This window comes from Acanthisitta chloris, unplaced genomic scaffold (assembly GCF_000695815.1).
Source record: "Acanthisitta chloris isolate BGI_N310 unplaced genomic scaffold, ASM69581v1 scaffold15805, whole genome shotgun sequence".
Classification (NCBI taxonomy): Eukaryota; Metazoa; Chordata; class Aves; order Passeriformes; family Acanthisittidae; genus Acanthisitta; species Acanthisitta chloris.
The window spans coordinates 15,987-23,979 of NW_008673874.1; positions in this window are offsets into that span (position 1 = coordinate 15,987).

The following is a 7,993-nucleotide window of genomic DNA, read 5'->3' on the forward strand; positions in this document are numbered from 1 at the left end:
ATTAGTTATGTATCAATACTCATGGCTCAACTTCAAAATCTTGTGGAAATCTGAATGAAAAACCTCATTAACTGCTGAAATCAAAAATGCAATGAAAGGACAGTTCCTACTAAAAGACTGAGCCAAATAGTAGCTACAGTGGGAAGTTAGAGATGTGCAGCTAGGCTTGTTACAAACACTGGGAATATTAGGACTAAAAGGTTGTGTAGCTTTGGGATTGATTCAGTGAGCAGACACAATGAGACAGAAAACAATTACTCAGTCCCCAAACCAATGTGGAATACAATTACAAAGTCCCAGGAAAACACCAAACCCCCCAGAAGGCCCTGAAGGTTGGTAGGATACAGCAGCAGGGCAAAGCCAGCCCATACCTACTCTGCCTGGAGCTATGCACAGTGCCCTGGGCAGTGCTGGTGGGGTCACCACTGCTTATGTGCCATTGAGCTTCTTAAACTGAAGAGAGTTTACACTATTTATTTAAAAAGGAATGTGGCCTCAAAATCCATCAAGCAGTTCTGACCATCTCAGGTCATGATTTCCTGAGCAGGTTTCAAACCTGCCAAGCAGCCACCACAGCTCAAGTTCTGTCCAGCTCTCCCAGGCTCATGGGAGCAGGATGTCACATCTCTGTCTTGTTTCCAATTTGAAGATTCCACTTAGCTACATAAGTTTTGGAAAACTTGGGCCAGATCCTTAGGTTCAAATGAATGTAAACCAGAGACTTGGATATGAACAACCAAATTTACACAAAGAGAATGTGGATGTGACCCTTTCAGACACAGCTGTATTAGTCCAGCAAGAACTGACAAGAACTCTAGCACGAACTGAACTCCTAGCTGCCAGGACACAGCCTGCCAAAGGACATCACCATGCACACTTCTGCAGAAAGAAGCTTTTAGTGGTTTTAATTGGTGTGGACTTTGTACTCTCTGTTTTCTATTATGAGTGTGAATGAACCTAAAACTTCAAAATCAAATTCTACTGAGACTAATGAGCTCTCCAAGACAAAATGCGACTTGCTGAGCAAGTCAGTAAAAAATTATTGGAAATTACTTTGAGGTTCAGTTGAAAAGTTAATGAATTTCCATGAACCCAATTATTAATACAGACTCTGAGTTTCATCAGTATCCTGGGTCAAACGATCACAAGAAGAACCTCTTAAAAAAATAAAAAGAGGTAACTAGAATTTCAAGGAAAGCAAAAGTGGAGGAGGCTGTGGAAATGATGTGTAGATGACTGAGATTCAGCTTAGATGTTAGGAAAAAATTTTTCCCTGTTAGAGTGTTCATGCACTAGAATAGGGAATTGCCCAGGGAGTGGTGGAGTCACCATCCCTGGAAGTGTTTAAGAGGTGTCTGGATTTGACACTGAAGGATCTGGTTTAAGGTTTAGGGTTCCAGCAGATTAAAGGTTGGACTTGATGATCCCAGAGGTCTCTTCCAACCTTGATGACTCTATAATTCTACAATGACACAACTGTGCCTTCTCCCTGTGTGAAGCAGGACTCCTTACCATCCTTGATTTCATTTGTTTATGAAAGCAGCACAGCTATAGTACTTGGCATCCCTCATCATTACAGCAGAACTGTGGAGGATAACTGCTGGAGCCAAATGGAAGAAATTATATATTCATGAAGTGCAAAGTGACAAATTAGTTAGAAAAATTGCCCTGCTTGGCAGCTATGTGCCAGTCCAGAGACACATGCAATCAGAGGCAGACGAGAGCCATCCAGGGCAGCAGGCAGGGACATCCCTGGGAATAGGGTGCAGAGGTATGTTTTTCTAGGACTTCCTCTGGGCAGCTGGGTTGTTTAACCTCTCACAGGAGCTTTTTGACCCGTTCCTGGCAATAATTATCAACTTTGCTCAAAACTTTGCAGATGAGAATTCTGCTTCCTCACTTCTCAGTCCAGAAATCCCTCTCTTGCACCATGCCCAGACTGGGCAGAAGTGAGTGGAAAATAAAACAAATGCAGAAAGCAATGAGCAAATCATCCAAGGAGCAAAGCACAGGCACAAATCAACAGAAATCTGAATCCAGTTAGGCACATTGCTGCTTTCGTGCACAAGTAGGCCAATCTTCTCCCTGCTGTTCTGGCAGAAGGGAACCTTGAAGATTTTCCACCAGCAATTTTCCACAGAACTTGTTCGGACAATTTTTTACGCTCTAGAAACACACAGAGATTGTGGTTGCAATACTCCCCTGGATGCCTACACTTGACTGCAGGGCCAGGAGCTCCTGCTGTCTGCAGCTGTAATGGAGCAGCTCATTGCCTGAGGAGTTGGGTTTATGCAGAGCAGGCTCAGCTGCTCCCCATGGTAAACCTTCAGCACTACAGAGCTGTCTGTAGTACTTGCTTTAGGTAAATAAACATTTAGCTATGAAATATCACATGATAGCTACAGACAGGTATGATTTGCATGCTCGGGAATATTTCCAACTTCTAAGTACTCTTCGGGAAACAAAAAGGAAACCCCAGCAAACCAAACCATATATTGCTGTGTCACTTGCCTTGTGTTCATTACTCATCTCATTTCCAGCACCTCAGAGCTCCTGCACCATCAGCACAGTTCTGCTGCTGCAGTAGAGAGAAAAAATGTCATTCATGAACCAAAGAACTCTTACTGAGAGAGGTAAGGTACAATGGAGCTTCATGTTAAAATACCTGATCAGTCAAAGAGTTGTGATCAACAGCTCACTGTCCACATGGAGACCAGTCCTGAGGAGCCCAGAACTGGACACAATGCTCCAGATGTGCCTCACCAGGGCTGAATCACCTCCCTCCATCTGCTGGCAATACTTTTCTTAATGCATCCTAGGACTCCCCTGGCCTTCTTAGCCACACTGTTGACTCATGGACAGCCATGGAGATATGCAGCAGCTCCTCGGGGACAAGTCACTTTCAGCCCCAGGAGCTGTATAATCAGGTGATAACATGTCACATAAACCAATCTGTGTCTCAACTCTGTCACAGGCTGACCTGACACCACATATGTAGAGTCCAAGCATCTCTCTTGCAAAGCAGAAATGTCTTAAACCAGGTTTACAAGTTCATCTGCATTTTTGTTTGGGATTTTTATTGCTCTTTTTAATTTCTCTCCCTCTTTAAGCAGCACAGTGTTTAAAATTCAGCTTTTAAAAGTGAAATGAATAATCCTGTCAACAGCGAGAGAAATAGGCAATTGTATAATTACAGCTGATAGACAACATATTTACAGAAAATGCTCAGAACATGATGCCAATTCTGATGAGAATCAAGTTGGTTGCAGTAAGTGGCGAATTTTTAAAATAAAAAAAAATCAAAGTAAAAAAGGAATGGAGGAAAAGGGGGTAAGAAGATAAGAATATATTAAGAAAATATGCAAGACTGCATATGAAAAATTTGATTTGAAAGTGATGTTACAATTTCAAAACTAACAACATGAGGAGGAAAGAAAGAGTCAAAATAAATCTTTTAGACCTTAAATGCTAAATGGTGGTGCAAACAAAGGAAACCACATATCTGCATTTCCTCAGTCCTTCCCTTTTACAAAAAACTGGAAAAATCTCACTCTTGCAGCTTGTAAGAAGAAAGCATCAAATGGCCACAGGAACTTCAGTGCTGCAAGTGTTTCCTGGGTGAAACCTTGGTGAAGGACCCTGAAGTTGCAAAGAGAATTTTTAACCTGAAAGACAAGTCCCAAAACTTGTTAGTAGATACTTGATTGCTGAATACAAAAATTGGTGCCATCTCTGAACTGGGTAATGTACGTAGAATCATAGAATCATCAAGGTTGGAAGAGACCTCTAAGATCCTCAAGTCCAACCATTAACCTGTCGCTGCTGGAACCAGAAATGTTTTCCTTGTCAGGGTGTTCAGGCACTGGAATATTGTCCAGGGAGGTGATGGAGTCATCATTCTTGGAAGTGTTGAAGAGGTGTCTGGATCTGGTACTGGAGAATATGGTTTAGGGTTTAGGAGTTACAGCAGTGACAGGTTAATAGTTGGACTTGATGATTTTAGAGGTCTCTTCCAACCCTGATGATTCCATAATTTCTTCCTGCCTTGACAATGCCACGTTCCTGTTAGCCCAGTGAGGACATGGCTGGTGCTGGAGGCACACAGGAGGCACAAGGACTGCAGCCTTCAGCTGGCTGGGAGCCAGAGCTGCTCTCTCAAACACCAGCCACCAACACAGCAGCTCTGCCAGGCCAAGTGATGCTTCATCTGCAGCACCACAGCATCAGTCAGCCTCAGTGTATGTGGCACAGCCCAGGGGCTGCAGGACCAGGGGGACATGCAGGCTGGGGGGCTCCTGCCCACAGCTCCCTGCCAGGATGGAGATCCCAGAACTGGGAACAGTAATTACAGCTTGTCTTTAATTAGGTTTTCCTGCGACTCTGAGCTCATGCACGTGAGAGGCAGTGTCAGCAGAGGAAATGCATTTCTGTATGAGATGTCACATTCAAAAGAATAAATGTACAAAGAATAAAGCAGCAAGACAAAATGCTCGCAGAGGAAGCTCTTACAGGTTATACAGGAATGCTCTGTAGCAGGAGTTCAGCAGTCTGGGAAGCTTTGCAAGCTAAATATCAGCACTGTGCTATAGAGTTAGAGAGTTAATGGGTTGTATATGTCCTTCACAGAAAGAATATTTCCAGTAAGGCAGCAAAGATGCATATATGCAGCTGCTATAAATATTTAACCACATCAGTTTGAAACAAGCAGGCTGAATAGAGCCATCATTTTGAAGCAGTCGCTGTTTCCAGCAGAGCAGACACAGGTAACACTACCCTCTGCTGTAGGGAACCACACAGTGCCTGCCCAGCCAGCACTGCAGCTGCACAGCCACAGCCCCAGGAAAGCCTCTGCACACCACATCCTCCTCCCCCACGGTGGGCACAATGCTGCTTTCCCTGCTGAGCCACCCTGGGCCCATCCTAGCCCTGCCCTGAGTCACAGCATCACCAGGGTTGGAAGGGAGCTGGAGGCAGCACTGAGGATCCTGACACTGCCTGCAGGTGTGAAGGCAGTGGGAAACTCCCCACAGCTCTGGCACTTCAGTTCAAAGTGCATTGACTTGCATAGCTTAAAGTGTGTCTGTACTGGAATGCTGAAATCCTGAAATATGCTCAGGCTTCTGTTCCTTATATCAATTTATAATTTTTGTGACATATAAATGATTTCTGAATTCTGTTCAGTCTGTTATTACTCAGTTCCCCATATGCTGTTCCCTGTTCAAACTGCAAAGTGACCTGACCCAAATATTTACCTCCTAAAAGGCTGCATAAGAAAAAGAGTTGCTCTGTCAGGATCAACAGCCTAAAATCTAAGTGTACAGCTCAGCCTGTGCCCAACAGAGCATCTCTGCCAGGGTACCTCAGCTTGTGCTGAAGGGTCTCTCCTCACCCTCAGAGCCCCTGTGTTTCCACCAGGATTCAAACTGCAAAGTGACCTGACCCAAATATTTACCTCCTAAAAGGCTGCATAAGAAAAAGAGTTGCTCTGTCAGGATCAACAGCCTAAAATCTAAGTGTACAGCTCAGCCTGTGCCCAACAGAGCATCTCTGCCAGGGTACCTCAGCTTGTGCTGAAGGGTCTCTCCTCACCCTCAGAGCCCCTGTGTTTCCACCAGGATGGCACACAGCATGCAGACAGCAGAGAGCACTGCTTTCTGCATTATGAGAAATTCCTGACTCCCAGGCTAAGGACAGGCAGGAGGGATTAGCTGAGAGCCAGACCCTAAATTGTCCCCTGCAGCAGTGTGTGTGTGTGTGTGGGCTCACAGGGCAAGCGAGGGGAAATTGGGCTGAAAAGGGCAGTCACAGCCCCTGGAGCTCCTCTGCTAGGAAAACTCATGTTATCTAACAGTCTGTTTCTCCAGCAGCTCTTGCACTTGCAGTCTTGTAAAACCACACACGTTTACATGGGTCAGGGCAAGAGGAGATGGTACCAGATCTTTCTGAGTGTGAAGGAGAGGAGGGAAACACATTCAGCCTAGACATCCTATACAAAAATCACACGTGCTCATCTATTGATCTTTCCAAACCCTCTCCACACAGAAGTATCCATCACTGCTCTGCTTTCAAAGTGCTGCAGAAGCCTGCAACTGCTGTTTTACAGCCAGCTCAGTCCAGCTGCCCCCCCAGAGCAGCGTGTCCCTTTTTGTCACAACCCCAGGTCACAGAGTTGAGTCTCTCATATTCAGTGAAGACAGGAAAGCATGAGGCTACAGAGTTACCCAGAGAAATATCTGCAGTTAAAATGAGCCATTGAGGCTGGAGATTGAGCACAGGGAAGGTATTTCACTGGTGATACATAATTAAACTGGGAAATCCTTTCCATACCTGTCTCAGGTTATAAATTCATACTGTCTCAAAAAGTGACCAAAAAATCCTCTTGGACAAAAAAGCAATGTAGGAAGTCTTATTAAAAGTCTTACTTGTAGAATTCAACACATTTCTAGATTACAGATCTCTAGAGATTAGGAGTTCATTTAGGGCAGTACCTGGATATGTTGTCCATGCTCTGACAGCCTTTCCAGGACACCTGATGTCCACACCACCTCAGAGAGGCTACCAAGTCTAAAGGGCTTCTGGGCTAACCCACTGTGGCAGCACTTGGGGCCAAGAAAACCCATTTTAGGGATTTCACAGTTTAAAAGAACTGAAAAAAAAATCATGCAGCTGCAAAGGTTCTACAAAAACAGGCAGGAGTTTCTGTAAGTCTCAGGTTTTACCTACAGAGAACAGCCAGTAAATGTGATTTGAAACTTGCTGCAGTTATGCATTACACTCACTTGTTCCTAGTGCTAATGGTCTTCAGTCAAAACTGTACCCTTTGGTGAATTCAGTTTATTTTCTTTTGAAAGGGAAGTAAAAGGAGAGTTATAGGTATCTGAATCCTAAGAAAGAGTATCAGCAGCTCTAGGGTTTCAAACCCTGTAACAAATCCAGACTGACTTCACACATTAGGTCAGTGTGGCAGAAACAGAGTGAAGCTGAGACAGAAAACAGGCAAAGATCTGGAAAAGAACTGCTTCAGAGCCTGAACAGAATAATTATGGCCACAGGAACAGAGAATTTCCCAGGGCACAGGACAAAGGCCCAACAACTTGAGAGGACCAAGCTGCCCTCAGGAACACAAACCCTATGTGATCACACTTTGCAGGAGCTGAAGGGGCTCCAGGGAAGCTGCAGAGGGACTCTTGGTTAGGAACTGCAGGGACAGGACAAGGAGCAATGGGGAGAAATTGAAAGAGGGAAATTCAGATTAGATATCAGGCAGAAGTTTTCCCTGTGAGGGTGGTGAGACACTGTCCCAGGTTGCCCAGGGAGGCTGTGGCTGCCCCAACCCTGGCAGTGTTCACAGCCAGGTTGGCTAAAGCCTTGAGCAACCTGCTCTGATGGGAGATGTCCCTGCCCAGGGCAGGGGGTTGGGGCTGGATGATCTCTAAGCTCCATTCCAACACCTTAACGTTCTATGAAACTATTTTAATTTTCCACCTGTAATGCAGAGATAACAGCATTTACTTCTGTCACAACACCTATACACAGATGAGCTGGCTAAAGACTGAGGTGCCCAAAAGCTATGGCTACAAAGATCAGAACCAGCTGAGGGAGATCTGGTGAACTTCAGCAGTGATTTCTGTCACTTTTTGTTCAGTTCCCAGGTGAATAATAGCTTATCTGAAGGACTCTGAGGAATATAATTCAGACTTAAGCACGTGCTCTTCAGACAGGCAGTTCTAGCATCAGGAAGGGAAGAGTAAATCTGTGTAGATAACAGTAATGCTGGAGTATGCCCCTTGCAGCAACTGCTCCTTCCTAGGCTGCTGTAGGCTTTTAGCAGGAAACTAAGCTCCCAAAACTCACAGACCAGACCCTTAATACAGCACTGCTGAGTAAATTATAAATGTCTATATCCAGCATTTCATTCATTGCCTGTAAAAGAAGGTTGGTGGAATGATGTTCCCACAGTTCTGCTCCAAGAGGGCAAATCCAAGCTCCATGC